The sequence below is a fragment of the Lotus japonicus genome, chromosome 2 (assembly GCF_012489685.1).
Source record: "Lotus japonicus ecotype B-129 chromosome 2, LjGifu_v1.2".
NCBI lineage: Eukaryota > Viridiplantae > Streptophyta > Magnoliopsida > Fabales > Fabaceae > Lotus > Lotus japonicus.
The window spans coordinates 65,333,105-65,351,969 of NC_080042.1; the positions used below are offsets into that span (position 1 = coordinate 65,333,105).

The window sequence follows — 18,865 nt, forward strand, 5'->3', positions numbered from 1 at the left end:
AGTAAGATAATGGTCTCAACCAGAGAAATAAACATAGAAAGAAAGATACCCTCCCAACAGATGCCCAAATGACAGCCACTCTCCCAATTTGATTCCAATATATAAGTTCTTAATGGTACCCTTAAGGAATGTGTCCCACCCAATTCAATGTTGCAGAATCTGTACCAGCACTTGATAAAACCGTGAGGGAAAAAGCCAGACACACAATTCAGCATATTGCCTTGAGTGGGTGAAGAATTGAAACCCTTAAAATGGATCCGGCAGCGAGAAAGCCTGCATAGTCCTTTCTATTTCCAATTCACCAAACATAAGCAATTAGATCTGGCTCTCATGACACCCATGAGAGAAATTGTCCTCAAAGGGATAATCGGAATCGTTGAAGACACAGAAGCAACGAGAGACAGGGAAGCCCTTATGTGGGGGAAGGGAGTAGCTGCAACCGTTGGTGTCGGTGTCAGTGGGGAACCCTTTCACCCCTTCCTCTGTCAGTCTCTCATGCCGGCGAAGGAGAGCACCGCTGCAACGATGAGAAAATTTTATCGTTTCTCCCTTTGTCAGTTTTTTTTAAATCACGTGAGGGAATTAGTGATGAATATGAGCCTTTAGATTGTAATATAATTAACGGTTAAAGATTTGGAGTGACTTAGGTGACTTACTCCTGGAGTGAGTATATCCCTCCTCGACATTTGTTGAAAAGTAAACAAATCAGATAGAATATACAGAAGAGTGTGTCTAAAAGAGTGTGTTGCTAGCATATTTCTAAAAATATACAAACTTAATTCAAACATGACCTTAATTCCCTAAGAAAGTATCAACCCTTTGATTTGTGGCCCTTGAGAAGAACCTCATGCAAATTGGTGGCTTAACTCCAACAAGAGCAAGTACTGAAGCAGGAAGTGTCCATATTCCATCCCCACATATCAAACCAGAAGCTACAGCTGGTCCAAATGCATCTGCCTTAGCCTTGTCAACCTTTTCCCAGACATATAATATAAAACTTCCAACACACATGTCAATGGCAAAGTAAGGCCCTATGTAAAAAGGAATTGTCATAGCCATTGGAAGTGGTATGAACCTCCCTCTCTTGCCCATTAAATCTTTAATCAAGTTTATCACAACGGCAGCACCAAGGAAGTTATAACATAGCATCAGGCAATTTTTGGGTAGCGAACCAAAGCCTTGTACCCCAAGTATGGCCATGTTGCGGAACACAATTGCATTTGGGGCAGGGTACTCACTTTTATGTGTCCCAAGGTCAGGAAAGGCCTTGTAGAAAATCCAAAAGACACAAGGAGAAATCACACATCCCATAGCTGTTCCAAGTATTTGGCTCACAAACATGGAGCGCGGTGAAGAAAGGGTAAGGTAGCCGGTCTTGAAGTCCTGCATCAGGTCAGAGGCGGTGGAAACGATGTTCATCATCACTCCACAGGCTGCTAGGCTAGCAAGAACTCCACCGTGTGATGCACCGGCCCACGCTCCGATTGTGAAGATGGCGAGCTTCCCGTAGGTGGATACTAGGGACCAGTCTGTTAGCCCGCAACCATAAGCATTGCAGAATGCTAAGGTGGGAGCAACTAGGTAGATAACAAGAATGTAATACCATTTTAGCTGGGGAAAGAAGTGTGGAAGAGTGGCGGTTGAGATGGCAGCAATAGCAACATAGCCTCCAACTGCAAACCATGGTGGAATCTGATCTTTAAGAAAGAATTGCTGGCGGCGCTGGTCATCGTAAGTTAGCTGACTCGAGGGAGAGTCCTGATCAGCGACAGGAAGAACATTCTCCCTTTGTTTCTCCTTGATTTGATAATACAAACCCAATAAGGTATGAGATAGCACCTTTAGGAAGTTGTATAAACCATCTCCCAGGATCATGGCTATGGCTATAAATACCTGAACTCAAGATGTAAGGAGAATCCTATTAATTGATATACCTTAGAAACTATGCAAAATAATGTGACTCTATAGGTGCTTTGCATCAGGAAACTTACCCTATATATATCCTTGGATTCCTTGAAGGCTACTGTCACCGAGGCCCTTATCGTACCAGTGACCCTCTTGATTTTCTATGAGAGGCCACATTACTCCCCAAGAAAGAATTCCTCCAAGGAGCGCTGAGATATTTATGATATATGGGCAAATCATTCCCACTCCAACATAGATTGCAGCAAAATCAAAATAAAACCTGCAAATAAGTAAAGATTAGATTGACACTTGCAAATTAGTTGGACTAATCTGAAGTTCATATTAATGCACGTTTTTATCTTAGAATAAAATCCACCTATGCTGTGTCATAGTCGGTCTAAGCCAGGATAAAGGTGGAATGCTATGTTTGGCTTGTGGCAGACAATGTTAAACTGGTTGTATCTTCAAAATGGATCATCTGATTCATATAACCGACTTCACTAAGTGGGATAAATTTCTTGTTTATGTTTAATTATGTTTTAACTCAGGAAACATAAATTTGATTTAAAATGAAGGGATGTGATGTGATATGAAAACGTACTTGTTTTCAAATGCTTTGAGCCCCAGTGAGGGGAAGGCTTGGAATCCACATCCATCAGAAGCAGTGTAGAACCATTGAAAGAAACCCCAGAAGAAGCTCAATCCAAAGAATTTTCCCAACACTTTCACCTGCTTCTTGGAAGAGTGGAAAAGAAGCAGTAAATTAGTACGATGGATGTCTAACTCCTCATGCACTCACTTCTAGTAACATGGCGTCTGCTACAGTGCTTACTTTGCTAGTTTGGCTCCTTGAGGAGTGTGGAAGCTGTTGATGAGATGGGCAGTTGCTGTACCACTTGGATATGCCAATTTGAAGTTTATGACCATAATCTACATCCAATAGTAGAGGCAACAAATTAATCAAGACTGTGGCATGGCAAGGGATACTGATAAATAATTGCTAGAGGTAAAGCAGTAAGAATAAATCATGGCTTAATTGCAACTTTGGTCCCTGACGTTTACCAATTCCACAATTTTAGTCCCCCACCTAATTTAATTACACAAATGGTCCCTGACTTTGCTGGCAGTCTACAACGTTGATCCTACCGTTTGTTTGTTAATGGAGGAGGTTTACGTGGATGGTCACTTAGCTGATGTGGAAGTTGAATTGGAGAGTGAAAGCGACCAACAACTGATTCAACCTTCTTGCTCGCCTCTAGGGACTCGTTCGTTCTTTATCTCTTCCCTCTTCGCTAAATCTCAAGCTTCGAAACATCTTCCTCATGGTACTCTGTTTTTCAAGGAGGAAGAGGGTAGAAGATGACCGTTGCAGGTCTCACGTGCAACTCACGTGCTTCCCTCTCTCTTCAGTCCTTCTTTCTCACTCTCCAATTGGACATTCATGTAAGCCTCCTCTGTTAACAAATAAACGGCAGGACCAACATTGCAGACGGGCAGCAAAGTTAGGGACCATACGTGTAATTAAATTAGGTAGGGGACTAAAATTGTGGAATTGGTAAACGTCAGGGACCAAAGTTGCAATTAAGCCATAAATCATTTTATTACTTAAAAATAAGTTTCAGCAATGATTTTCAAAGACTGAAAAATGCAAAGGTAAAAAAATGATTCTATGATTCGATTGATTCTGAAGCCAAAATCAATCATGGAGAGAAGCTTTTGTGAGTAGCTTCTAGGTGCCAAAACTGAGTCTGTAAAAAGAAAAGTTGATCCAAGCCTCATCAAGTTTTCTAAATTATTAATATATTCATTTATGGATACTGAAGTCTCAATATTTCAAGAATGTGTCATTACCTTTCTTAGAGGTACAACTGAGAAGAGGCCAAGAAAGCTAACAACAAAGAGAAAAGCAATGATCCACCCTAATTTTGGGTCCTTAAAATCACTGGTGTCTGAGGATTGCTTGGCTACATGCTCACTCATTGCAAAGAGGTAACTCCCAAATCCTCCTGTCATGACAAGAAAATTTTCATTTAATCAATCATCATAACATCAATAAAAAACTGTTTCTTGATCATAACCAGCTTAGGTTTCCTTTCACATTTATAACCTCAAAAACTCATTCTAGAGTTTCCCTTCTAAAATTCCAATTTTCTTAAATTACTATGACACACTCACCATACCAATGGTTAAACATCTTTGTGCTGGTATTTCCACTTAGATTTTATCTGTTGATTATTTTTTTTTTTCAAAATGATTGAACAGGGAGCAAATGATTTGATTTTCTTCAGGAGAAATCAAATTAATAGTCAATTTAACACTAGAAAACATGCTTAGCTCAAATTAGCATCCTGTAGAATCTAAAACAGGGTCGAAAATCCAATTATTCAAAACTTCTTGTCAATTTCAATTCGAGAAGCATGCTAGCTAGATTAACATGTTTAGAAATCCTTCTACAATCGAGTCTAAACCCAAAATTAATTATGCGGAGAAGCTTCCTTGAGTAGCTTCTAGGTGCCAGAATTGATTCTGACGAAAAATAAGTTGATAGAAACATGCTATAATCAATCCCAGATCATATTTAAACCCACGAACCAAAAAAAGGGGTCACAGTAATCACTGAAAAAAACATAGCAATAAGAACAGATTGAGAAAGATAAAGAGTGATGAAACAGAGAAGGTAAGATAAGGTTACCACTATAGGTGGTCTAAATTGGCACTTGAAAAGACCTTAGGTGAAGTACTCTATGTTTGTATATGGCTTAGTTCTATCATTTTGTGTTTTTTCCACATGAAGCTCTATTTGACTATTCTTTGGCATCTAACAATTGGTGGCTTAGAAAGGTCTGAGCGACACGTGAGTTGCATGGATTTTTTCCATGCAATAGTATTTATCTTCTATTGGCACCATACAATATTACAATTTACTAATTCTTTTATTTTTTCTTTCCATAATAATTGTATTATTAAAAGGGAGAGATATCATCCATTGGATTCATGGTTTATCAATTGATGAACTACTTCCAAGACCTAGGAATCTAAGTAAGATGGTCTTACTGCTAACCTTATTTGAAAATCTTTTATAATATTATTTCAGTTTGACGCATCATATACTAATTAGAGAACTTGATCCAAGTGAGTAGGTTTTATTTTTAATATTTGGCATGTAGAAAATTCCAACTGAGTGACTTTAAAAGTATTGGCAGTTACCATGGAATGTGAGGTTCAGAGGTACTCTCCTTAGGGACCCTTCTCCTATAGTCCAGCTATCTCCCTTACAAAACATCATATATAAATAGTTTCCAAGACCTTGAAACAGTCCAACTAGTAAGTGAGATGCCAGCTCCCCTCCTTTGCAATCAAAACATTTTCCAAAGACTAAAAAATAGCCAATCCTTACAGCACCAGACACCTAGAGAATTTAGAATTCTCAGAATCTGGATCAGCCATATCAAAATAAGTCACAGTGCATCAAGACAAGAGCATGGATCATAGATGGAAAATGAGAAATTTCCAGCCTTAGCCCTTAGCCACAGCCAAGCCTTAAATTGTGCCTTCTCAAAGACTTCATTGGAATCAAAGTCCTCTCCCCTAAACACTGGAGTTCCTCCCCATCCATATCTGCCATATAACTGCAACCCAAATTACCCAGCATCCTCTCCTTCGTGGACGCCACATAGGGGGAAGTTGCAAAAAGTTGTCCTTAATTAGCATCATCATGGAGCACAATTTCATACCCCTGTTAGGAGAAATAGAAAAGATGAAGAGAGAGCATAAGAGAAAGATGTGCTAGGGTTTCATTGGAGGCAAACAATAATCTAAGAGTATTACAATAAGAGACAAAGCAGAGTATAAATAGGTCAAGAGTAAAAGACTATACTACCCATAAATCCTAAATATTAAAATAATGTAATATTATCTAACATCCCCCCTCAAACTCACGATGCATCAACAGGAACAGGAAGCATCGAGAGTTTGCCAATCAAGAAACGAAAACGCCTAGCAGAATGAGACTTAGTAAATAGGTCAGCAAGCTGCATGGAGGAGGACACAAAGGGCAAGGTGATAGTCCCCTGCTGAAAATGATGTCTAGTGAAATGACAATCAATCTCAATGTGTTTGGTGCGTTCATGAAAGACTGAGTTGCGAGTAATCTGGATGGCACTCATATTATCACAACTAGTGTAGTGGCCCGTGCCATGCACGGGGAGTGTTTTTCTTAAAATAAATTTTAATTTTAATCATTTCTTATTTTTTTTATTTTTTTATAATATACATACCAAAATATATTAAATTTATATAATTTGTTTGGAAATATATTTAATAAAAATATGTTTTCAAAAAAAATATTTAATGAAAATATGAAATTTTACCTTAACTGAGGCCCTGTTGGGGCTTTCTACGGTGTAATTTAAACATAATTAAATGTAATGTATAAAGTTTAATTTTGATGCACTAACTGTGTCAATTTGTTTTACACCGTCAACCAGCAATCCAATTTCAAAGATTTGTCATGTCAGTCAATTTAATTAAATAAAAATTTCATCTTTCTCATTCAAGAGATCTGATTGATTGACGGTGTAAAACAACTTTACACCACCGGTGTATGTAACTTTCTCTCTCTCTCTATATATAAGTATATATATAATTCTCGTGTGATTTATTAGATTATTATAATTTTATATATTTTTTTTCTCCACAAATTATATAAAAAAATGAAAAATTGTTGAAATTATATCATAAATTCTTTATATTCTTATTTTTAATATGAAAATAACTTCATGTAAAATATTCCCATGTGAACTTTATATCTTATAATTTAAACACAAAATAAATGTAAAATACCCCCTTGTGAACTTTCAAATTCTCATACAATATATTAGATTATTATACTTTTATTAATATTCATTCATAAAAATTTATAAAAAGTACTCATATTATATTCTCTATTCTTAGCTTAAATGTTAAAATATTTTCATTTAAAATATTACTTAGTGTGGTGGCATTTTCCCGTACAACATATTTTCACTGTCATGTTTTTATTCCTTTTTATATATTTACTCTTAAGATTATTTTAATAATTATGAAAAAAATTCTTAAAATATAAAAAAATTATATTAGTTTTAACATAATTTTGTTTTCATTAAAATTGTTCATCTCGTGGGAACTTTTAATATATCTAATTATTGTGTCCTCTGATTCAAGTACTATCTCACCCTTCATCTCACTCAACCCTTATGTCTCTTAGCTCTTACCACTTAAGTTGATCCTTTGTGATGGATGATGCATGAATAAGCAAACTTATGAAATGTCCGAAGACAACGAAAAACAATATAGGTATTAATTCTGATTTAAAAGTCTTCCATAGACATGTGAATTTATGAGGGCTGAGGTAGGTATGAAATGGTGGAGGTCTCTAAGCTAGATAAGGAAATGACAACTAATTGATTACCTTAGGGTGAAGGACTCTATGTTCATGGCAAAAACAATCTTTAGAACTATAATATGTCATCAGTCTCCAAAGGCTAGCTCAAGTAGTAAGAGTTAGAGGACATAAGGGTTGGATGAGATGAAGGGTGAAAAGTCTAAGGTTCGAACCCTAAGGAGTGCTTAATTTACTAACATTACTAACAACTAACATTTGCCAATAAAAAAACTATAATACATCATCTAATATATTAGTTCAAATGGAGGAGGGGGGTTTAAAGTTTCGTGCAGAATTTTGTGATCATTTGTAATCTTAAATAAATTTTAGAAAAATTGTAATAGTAGGTTAAGATCAACCCCCCTAGCGGCATTTCTTATAAATTTGATTAAATTCATCATTGTAAAGAAAAGCTATGAAAATACCAGTTCACAATTTGTAGATCATGATTATTATATAACATGCAAGGAAGGTGGACTCGTGATATTAGTTATTTGGTTTGGATCTTGAAATAAAACAACACATGCATAGATTCAAGGTGCTACAAAGGGTAGAATACAACACTGATATAGTATATTGATTTAATAAAACTTTCTCATTATTTGCAGTTGAATAAGTATGCTTAGTAGGGAGTTCTAGCACAGGAAAAATTAACTACAAACTCACTATGAAGGTAGTTGACATAATGAGTTCTTACTTGTTGTTACTTGGTTTTTAGCATGAATTAAGCTATGCCAAAGCCAAGTTAATGGGGTCAGGGGTAATGATACTCATTTAGGCATAGAATAATATGGTAGATTATTATCAATAAGAGTTGTAATAGATAATCATAGATAAATTACTAACAATATAGATGAAAACATGTTGCAAAGGCATGGGCAGATTTCATTGAAAGAGATTCATTAATAAACCACACTGATTACTTTGGTTCTAGGAGAAGGGACTAAATTTACATGATAATAGCTTTTCATTGTAAAATAAAGAAACAAAAATACAACAATTTATATGCTAATCGTTGAAATCCTACACTTAAACAGACCCTAATACAAATACTTCAAGCCTTCCTAAATTAAGCCAAGAAAGTCCCAAGTATTGAAATCATTCCTAGTTCACCAAGACACATAAGTGTAGCAGTGTAGCTCATTGAATAAAGTTTCAAGGTTATCCTCCAATGTTACATCATTCATCATTGCTGAAAACCTGAACAACAATGAATAACAACAGGGAAATATAGCATTGGACAAATCCCAACTTTGAACATTCACAGTTCACAAAATAATAGTCAAGGGAATAAAAAATGAACCAAAAGGTACATCAAAGAAAGTTTAAAGTAGAATCCAACATATTTAGATTCCAGAAACAATAGGATGAGTCTAGCATTTTATAAGCAATATCTGGGAAAGACACAAATGAAGAAGGATTAGCAGTGATAACTAACTTGCTCATAAACCAGCAGTATCTTCCTTTCAAATTGGACACTGATTATGAACTCGTGTCTGATTATTTGATAACCTTCAGTGTTAGCAGCTACTGAGAAAGTCGTGAAATAGTGCACCAGATCTTCCCTTAGTACAACTCAAACTTTTTAACCAAAGACTCCATCGCCGAGGCCGGTATTTTGTCACTCTGTTAGAGAAATGTAGTTAGTAATGAAGTAAAGTTGTACATGTAAAGACATGTAAAATACTTATATACATAATATAAACTTGATTAGAGATTTCAACGGGAACATAGTCAGGTGATTACATGGATAGCCAAGCGATACATATACGGTGCAACAAACATGATAACGGTAAACTTAGACAACAGATGGAAGGTCTAGAACACGAAAATATGACAAAACACAAAGACACCCAATAGGACCACTACTAAATCTTTTAAGCTACATGGCCAATAGCAACATCAACTACATTGAAATTAGTATCATTAAACTTAATCTTGAGAATATCTCCAGCTTGAAGGCTATGCATGGCACAAAACCGTAAATTAACAATTAATTTTCGGCATTAGCCTAAGAATTGTAGAGTACCTATGTAAAGTTCAAACTCATTAAATTGAACAGAATGGTTTCTTCCAAACAATAATTCTGCTCCTAGTTTCCTGCCAAGTCTCGGAGGCATCTCTCCTGTGAGCTTGTTGCTTTCCAACTACACCAAACTGGCATAAAATCATTCCTGTACATAGCAGGATCAAATCACAGTTTTCATCAATAGGATCAAATCATTGATTTTATTAATTATAAAAATTATTATAGGAATGCCTAGTTCAGTAAAAATATCACAACCATAGTAAAATTACTTATCCCATGCTCACCTTTTTCATCTTATGCTTTATTTTCCTTTGTTGATTGTTTCTCTCCTGCAGGCTGCAGCATTAGAAGCAATATTCACTTTAGGTTAATTCTTTAGCTACTGCCCACTGAATCAAAGGAAAACAGATTAAGCAAAGGTAGCAAAGACAGTACTTTCAACTACATTCACCATATCAAAATAAGCATCTTAATAGACCATAAGACAAATTTAAGCAAAAGACAATAATTTTCTATTATATTGTAAGTTCTTAACCTTTCCATAACAAACTCACCCACAAAATAATCAATATTTTCATCTATACCCATAGCTATAAATTCATTGGTAGACCTCATATCATCTAGATTATCTTGGCTTTGCCCGTAGCCAAAAGCAACATAGGTTGCGGGCCAATACAATCAGGAGGTGCTTGTTTTGAACCTAACACAGTAGCATCCCATGCTTCCTTTGCTATTATTCTCTACTACCAAGAAATTTGAATTTCAAATTTGAAAAGAAGTGCATATCAAGGAGGATTCTTGGAGAAGGAAGATGCTCAGAGAAAATCAAGAGCCAAAACAAAATGAACATATGGCATGTTCTGGAGGAGAGTTATACAGGTTTCTCAGAAGTCGGAAGTAAGCTCATACTTGTGTACATTGCGTCCAGAAAACATGTGTGGGAAGCCATGTGTGTGGCGAACACATCAGTTCACGCCCAATACTTGCATTTAAGAAGAGATGCTTATCTCCATACAATACAATAATTAGACAAATCAATCTTCTAATTGTCATTCTCTTCTTAACTATTATTCCTCCCTTGATAAAAAAAAAGCATAACAATCTTAGCCTTCTATAGGTTCTAACAATTTAGGCATGCTTATATGACAACCATATTCTCAAGAAGGCTATCTTATACACATTTCTGTCACGTCTTCTCTTGTAAGTATTTCAAGTGGCTCTTCCATAAAAGAAAATAATCTGAAGAAGCAAGTCAGCTTTGATAGAGCTAAAGTGACACAAAGATTGAGCAAAAACCTTTCTAATAACTTCTTAACATGATAAAGTGTCATATGCTCTAGCTACTTCCATTCCTCTAGCCATAGTCACAGCATCTACATTTGTTCTTCCTATCTCCTTGCCTGCTCCATTTATCACAACTTGTTCCACAAATAGGTGTTAAAGCACTTTTAGTTTTTGTTTACTGAATCAAATAGTTAAGTTTCAAAAATCAATTCAGCTTGGTATTTATGTTGCAAACGCCTTCAGTTTAGAACGTGTTGCACATACACATGGTAGCAATGCTCATATTTTGCTACCTAATAGGAAAATGAGTAAAACATGGTTTATGTGTTTATTTCTAAAATATGTATTTCTTGACATTTGAAAATCACAATAGCTAAATATAATAAGCCTTAATGTGTTGAAGTATATGGGCACCCAAGAAAGAGAAACAAAGAAAACATTGTATGATAAGGCTAAGAAATGAAGTTAGTCCCTGATAGCAACTTTGAAAGCAAGCTTCCTGAAAGAAATCTAGAGCAAAATAAATACTCAAGAGCGCAGAACAAATAGAGAATATGTATATTTGGAACTTAGCAAAACCCCATAATGATAGCACACCAAAAATATAAAAAGCCAAGCAAAAATTGTAACTCCAAAGCAATACTGCGTACCAACAATGTCTTGGATAACCACTTAAGAGACTACAGAAGTGAACTGCTTAGTAAACTATATCAAAATTAATCTATGATGGAAACTTGAAGGAAACCCATAAAGCTTTGGCATTAAAACTTAATTTGAATAAAAACAGTTATCAGTAAAGGAAACCCCCAAACTTCAGCAAATCGTGGCACTAAAATTCTTATATCAAAATTCAAATAGCACAATAAATTTTCTTTCAGCTTAGAGCTTCTGTTCCAAACTAATGTTACTGAATCAAGAACCATAATAATTCAATCCTCTTCTCTATATAACTTCGACCAACCATCCTGCACTAACCCTAATACCCATTATCTTACTGAATCAAGAACCATAATCATTCAAAGAAAGTCTCTTCAGTTAAGTGCTTCCTAATGTTATTCTTCAATTCACTGATAATACAGAAAAACCATGCATCAGAACTCACATATCATAATCTTAAATGAAATGGTAAAAAAAATTGATAAAACTTCCTACTTACCCAAAACATGTATCATATCCTCCTCTTTGGCCAATCTCCACATCACCTGAAATAAGTTCAAACTAAAATGAGTTGCCGTATCCTTCTATTCCAATTCAAAAGAAGCTAGAATCAGATATGAGAATAAGGAGGAGGAACACATACTTTCAGAATACATCCTTCACTCTTGCCGACAAACCCTCGTTGTCTTACTCTTTAATCTTTATCACTAAGACTCACCCTGTTAAATAAATTCATGAATCATGATAAAATGGTGAAGACTGCCTTCAGATTTCACAATTATGTAGTACAGAAGCACATAAAGAGATTAAAAAATTCATATATGATGCAAATAGAATATAGAAGAAGCTACTCTTCGAACAGAAAGTAAAGAGATGAAAAATAGAGCAAGCTTCATCAAACCCACCCAGATCCTCCCTGCCATGAATCGATGTCCTCTGATCATGAAGCCTCCACTGTTATAAAACCTCAATCTCTCCGATTCAGACTCCATCTCCAATCTCCATAGCCTTTACCCTCGAAAATCCAGAGCATCCCCCTTCCGCAACCGTCGTCGCCACGTCCAACTCTGTCTTCAAAATATCCGCCAAGAGGAGAGGAAGTGATTCACAATCAGTGCTTTCATTCATCCCTATTTGTAGTATGTTCAATAAGGCTGAATGCAACTATTTCAAATTTCAAATAGAGTTCAGAGCCTCAGAGGCATCTGCAATAGATAGGGTAGGACTGGTGATGGAAAAGAAAAGTAGGCTAGTGTTTGTATCAGACACGCAAAGCAACCCTCATAATTAACACATGTTGTATTCTCTATTTTTGCTCTCTGGTAATTGGATCAAGTGGGCGGTTTGGGTAAACACTTGCACCTGCCACCTGGTGAACCAGTTCAATTTGAAACAAAGCATGCTGGTAGGCGGTTTGGGGCGGTTAGAGAGAAAGTAGGGCATGATAACCTATATCTAGCCTAGGTTTATTTTTTAAATACAGTCTGGAACAGATAAATGACAGATTTTTTTTTTTAAATCAATTTACACTAATCTTTCAAAAAAAATTCCACACTAAAACATACTTTTTGAATTCACTCATAAATGAGTATTCAACTTAATTAAGAAAAAGAACGTTAGAAGTGATAACCTTTCAATTTCTTTGTTTTTATTAAATATAAATAAATGACCTTATATTGCAACACATGCTGATTTCTTTTTCAAATATAGCCTGGATGATGACAGATTTTTTTTTTAAACAACACACGTTGATTGGCTCTCATGGACGGTTAGAGATAAAGTAGGGAATGATAACCTAAACCTAGATTTAAAAAGCTGTTTGTTATTTTATTTTATTTTCAAACACAGCCTGGAAATATTGCAACACATGCTGAAGCTACCACGTGTCCAGCTCCAATCTTTGCTAAAAATAGTAATCATAATTTCTTTTAGAATTTTTTTTAATGTTTCTGCATACATGGCGCAAGATTGGGGGTGGTTCCAATAGTATGACGTGGCAAACTTTCCTTCTAATGGGTTCTCTTTTTATTTATATTGAGATTGAGATACATAGGAGTAGGTGCAGAGAGGGAGACACCCATGGATGCAAGGAGCCAACGCAACCAAACAATTTCTGCAGTAGTGGATGCCATGGCACGATATTCAGCTTCAGTAGAAGATCGAGAGACAACAACTTGCTTCTTACTTTTCCAAGAAATAAGAGAATCTCCAAGGAAAATGCAAAAACCAGTTGTAGATTTTCGATCAGAGGGAGAACCAGCCCAATCAGCATCAGAGTAAGCATGCAGCTCCAATGAGGAAGAAGAGGGGAATAAGAGGCTTTGAAACTGAGTGCCCCGAAGATAACGAAGAATGCGAAGAATAGCTGCCCAATGAACTGTAGTAGGGGAGGAAACAAACTGACTAACAACATGCACTGCATAGGCAATGTCGGGTCTAGTAATGGTAAGATACACCAAGCTGCCAACAAGAGTGCGATACAAAGTATGATCTTCCAAAGGGACACCATCAGATGAGTTGTATCGAGTATTCATTTCAAGAGGAGTGTCAACTGTTCGAGTATCAGAGAGACGAGCTTGTGCAAGAATGGTGGCAATATACTTAGATTGAGAGAGGAGATAGCCTCGAGGGGAATAGTCAACCTCAATTCCCAGAAAGTAACGAAGAGTCCCCAAATCTTTCATCTCAAATTGTTTAGCCAATTGAAGTTTCAAATTCGTAATCCCAACAACATCATCCCCAGTAATAATCATATCATCAACATAAAGAGATAGCAAAATACGACTATGAGGAGAGCATTTGACAAACAATGCAGAGTCATGTGGGCTGGAGGTGAAACCAAGTGATTCAATCACAATGGAAAACTTCTCAAACCAAGCACGAGGGGCTTGTTTAAGCCCGTAGAGAGCCTTCTTCAATTTGCAAACTTCACCTGGATTATGAGAAACACCTGGTGGTGGTACCATATAAACCTCTTCCTGTAGATCACCATTCAAGAATGCATTTTTAACATCTAGTTGGGAAATATGCCACTGACGAACAGACGCAACTGCAATAAGGGTCCGAATAGTGGTCATTTTAGCAACAGGAGCAAAGGTTTCTTCATAATCCATACCATACTGCTGAGAAAACCCCTTAGCAACTAAACGAGCTTTGTATCTCTCAATTGACCCATCAGACTTGGTTTTGATCTTATAAACCCAACGAGAACCAATTGCAGTTTTTCCTGGTGGAAGAGAGACAAGTTCCCAAGTATTTGTCTTATGTAGAGCAAAGAGTTCTTCTTCCATAGCCTGCTGCCAACAAGGATCAAGAATTGCCTCTTTATAGGAGGAGGGCTCAGACAAGCTATGAACGGAGGTTAAAAATGAAGCAAATGAAGTGGAATAGAGAGAATAAACAAAATCAGGCTTTTGAGTGGACTTACGATCACGTTGAGGACGATGAGGTTGAGGATCTACAATCTCAGAAGCTTCTTGGGGAGGCATGGGTGCAGATGAAGCTTCAGAAGTAGCATAACTACTAGTGTCGACTCTGCAAAGCTCAACATGAGAATTAGTTTGACTACTGGGAACAAGGGGAGCATCTGTGATGACCGAATCTGTAGAAAAAGGATCAATGCGAATGAGATCAGATTTGGTAAGATCATGGGTACTAGAAGGAACAGTGTAAAAAGGAATATGTTCAAGAAACACGACATGGCGAGAGACATACAATTTTTTACTTGTAGGGTCATAACAACGATAACCCTTTTGACCATCACCATACCCAAGAAAGACACAAATTGATGAAATTTGGACTTTGGAGAATTCCTCTGTCAACTTTTCCTTTATCAGATTGAGACCTAAAGCGAACTTCTTCAGCTATCAATTCACTAACCACTGAATCAACAGATGGAAGAGGATTACGATGCAGAATTGACCCACGTATCCCCTCAAAATCATTCCGAAGAGCCATTAAAAATTGAACTAGACGTTGTTCCTCTCTACGTTTAGTGTACGATGCAAAAGCACTCAGTTCTGCAGATTCAGTGAGAGCCAACTGGTCCCAGAGGTCAGACATAGCAGAATAGAACTCTTGAATGCTCATGTTATCTTGTTGAAGAGCCCGAATGTCAATTTCCAGCTGATATTGTTTGGCAAAATTAGACTGCGCATACAACTTTTTCAAATGATCCCAAACCTCCTTCGCTGTTTCAAATTTTGCTAACTGGAAGCCAATAGACTGCATAACAGAATTATTAATCCAAGTAATAATCTTTGAATTATTTGCTTCCCAAGATTCGAGCTCCGTTTCATATTTTCCATCTTTCTTGTCTTTTGGTGTTTGAGAAGTTCTAGAAACATAAGCCCACATTCTTTTGCCTTTCAAAAAATTCTTTAGTACATAGCTCCAATACGGATAGTTTTTACCATTCAATTGCACACTAATAGCTTGAAGGGAATCATCCTTTTCACCAGCCATTGCAAATAGAGATGAACAAGTACAAATAAAAGAGAAGAGTAAGTGTTACCCGATTTAAAGGCAAAATTTAATGCAAGAGAGTGACCAACAAAGAAGCAACACAGCAACAAGTGGATCACAAGGTTCCTACAGCACGGTAATTCCAATATGCCCAATACTCCAGCATGTAACAACTTGCGTAACCAACCAAAAGAAAATCACAAGGTTCCAATATCAATTTCAAGGCAAATTAAAATCACGTGGTGGAGCATATATCAGAGGTGCAACAAATTAAAGCTTCAAATCACGTGGTGCAGTGGCAAGACAATTGAATCTTCAAATAACTAATATTATGGACCAGCTTTGCTCAGAAACACCACCAGATCTCCAAGAATCAAACTAGCTCTAGATACCATGTTAGGAGAAATAGAAAAGATGAAGAGAGAGCATAAGAGAAAGATGTGCTAGGGTTTCATTGGAGACAAACAATAATCTAAGAGTATTACAATAAGAGACAAAGCAGAGTATAAATAGGTCAAGAGTAAAAGACTATACTACCCATAAATCCTAAAATTAAAATAATGTAATATTATCTAACAACCCCAACCAAGTATTTATTTTTTACCACACCTTCCATGATTGGGGGCAAGAGAAAAACAAATGAGATGTAGATTCAGTAGAAGAAGAACAAAGTTCACATATACCATCTATTGCAACATTTCTCCATATCAAATTTTCTTTAGTTTGGACACGGTCAATCATAGTTTTTCATCCCAAAGCAACAGCGTTTGAATGGGCTGGGGTCCACGAAGAAAGTTCACACATGTTTGTGGGTATAAATTCCACCCCCCTCTCTTTATCTTCAGTTTTATCACTTATGAGCTTTCTTAACCTCCTGTATGTAAGGAGAACTTAGGCAGTTAAGTTTGTTGAGTACCACACTGAGTGAGAAAGGGCTTAAAGGCGAGATACTCTTTCGCATTATCGGTTTGGAAGGCTTTAATCTTGACATCAAACTGATTTTCAGAAAGGGTTTTAAAACTTTGAAAAGCTGCAAGAGCCTGTGACTTATGATGCAGTAAAAACAGCCAGCTATACCTAGAGAATGCATCCACAAAGACTATATAATATCTCTCACCAGTCCTTGAAGGCATTGGGGAAGGCCCCCAAATATCAGAATAAACCAATTCAAGAGGCTTACGGTAAACAGAAAGAGAAGATAAAAAAGGTAGTTGATGAGACTTTGCCAAGCAACATGATTCACAAACAACACTGATTTTATTCAATGACAAAGAAGGATTACATTGCTTGAGTACATGGCTTACAATCTTCTGTGAAGCACGTCCTAACCGAGAATGCCAGAGTCTAAAATCTATGTCAGCCTGAGTACATTTATTTGAAGAAAAAACAGAAACAGACAAAGCAGATGCAGGACTGGAAGAAGAAAACAATGCAGAATTTGAAAGTGTTGAAGCAGAATGCAAGTTCACTTTGTGAAGAAGGTTGTCAAAAGCATATAGACCATTCCTAAGTGTTCCTTGGAGAAGAGTCTCCTCGGTTTCCTGAGATTTCACAAGACAAGAGTCAGAGTGAAATTCAAAGAAAACATTATTCTGCTTACAGAATTGTGAAACACTCAACAGGTTTTTGCACACACCAGGAACATGAAGCAAATTATTCAAAACAAGAGGAAAAGAAGTAGAAGAGGATCGAAAAGAAGTATTGCCAACATGCTTAATAGGTTTACCTGCACCATTACCAAATTGAACCATTTCATGACCAGTGTAAGGAACCTTGTGATGCAAATTGCTAAGATCAGAAGTCATGTGGTTTGTTGCGCCAGAATTGGGATACCATACTGGATCAAGCACGGTTGAAGGTTCAAGCAAATTGCTAAGATCAAAAGGCAAACTTAATTATTTTTTTGCAATTAATTAAGGAATCCAACGAACCAATGTTCCAGTATATGTGGAGTATTTTAAGAACTTCCTGCAATTTGGATTCTAAATAACGTGCTGCTGCATAATTCAAGATGCCCGGTAAGAATTTTTCAGCTGTCAACCTTCCTCTTTGGTGCTCTTAGGAACGAAAAAGAAAGAATTAGATTTTGCCATGAAGTGAAGTGAAGTTTTTGTAGAATGATTGATCTACTTACTTCAACATCTGATCTCATGTGAACATACTATAAACGAGTCAACTCAGTATTAACATCATCCTCTTCAAGTGGTGCCAAGTTCAAGTCTAAAGGATTCGTGAATCGGATATCCTTCGTGTTTTGCTCTTTCCATACATGGATTCCAATTCCACAATCTAAGCCACTGTCAGTCCTAACCTCCACATGGTTCCACCCATTTTCTATAAGTATATATTTATCCTTGTCTGTTAGGCGTAGCCTACTAAGACACGTATGACCCCAATCTACTCGGAAACGGTGCATACTTGGGTACCCATAAAATCAAACGAGTGTAGGCTACTGGAGTGTAGTGTACCAATAATCTTTGTCCACTTAATTTGACGTGAATAAGTAAGAGCTGACTGGATTCTTTTTTACCCTATTTACATTATCACCCCAGTTGAATTTTAATATACTAAATATGTCCAATGTTTTTTATAATTACGTCTGTAAATTTAGTTTTTAACCACAGTTTTAAGGGTTCCATTATTTGCTTCCATCGCTGCACATAAAAATAGGAAAATTGTTTGATGTTCTTCAAACCCAGTAATTGTAATCCTTACAAATTAGGCCCAAAGATGCCAGTCTGCCTTCCACCGTGAAGCCACCACGCCGCCGGAGATGCCAGGCTGCCACCGCGACCAGGAACGCCCTGTGCGTCCTCTCTGCTCTGTTCTTCTCTTTCTCCCTCACAATCTCCTTCTCTTATCCTTCAGATCAACTCCTAGCCACTGCGAGTTACTTCTCCCCGGAACCGGCGCCGCCATTCTCCCTCATCACTGATCTCCTCTTTGCCCTCTTCTCCTTCGCTTCTCTCCCTCTGTTTCGACGTCACCACGCCGCACACCGTGCTCAGGGCTACCACCACCAAAGGCTGCGGGATTCTTCACGGAGCACTCTCTTCGCTGCCGCGAACGGCGTGGCCGGGCCGCCCAGATCTCTCTCTCTCTCT

At 37.0% G+C, this 18,865-nt stretch overlaps 1 long non-coding RNA gene and 1 pseudogene across 6 annotated transcripts; both read right to left on the reverse strand.

Moving 5' to 3' along the window:
* Positions 1-742: 742 nt before the first annotated feature.
* LOC130738892 (probable metal-nicotianamine transporter YSL8) lies at positions 743-17,692 on the reverse strand (annotated as a pseudogene).
* Positions 8,178-12,733, reverse strand: LOC130738893 (uncharacterized). Of its 6 annotated transcripts, none has more exons than XR_009019649.1 (7): positions 12,203-12,732; positions 11,941-12,016; positions 11,797-11,842; positions 10,653-11,707; positions 9,641-9,692; positions 9,357-9,501; positions 8,178-8,953 (listed from the first exon to the last, which is right to left on the reverse strand). It is a non-coding gene; the product is annotated as an uncharacterized LOC130738893 (long non-coding RNA). The 6 variants fall into 6 exon arrangements; XR_009019647.1 differs by having other exon boundaries at positions 9,641-9,745; XR_009019646.1 differs by having other exon boundaries at positions 9,641-11,707; positions 12,203-12,733.
* Positions 17,693-18,865: the final 1,173 nt, after the last annotated feature.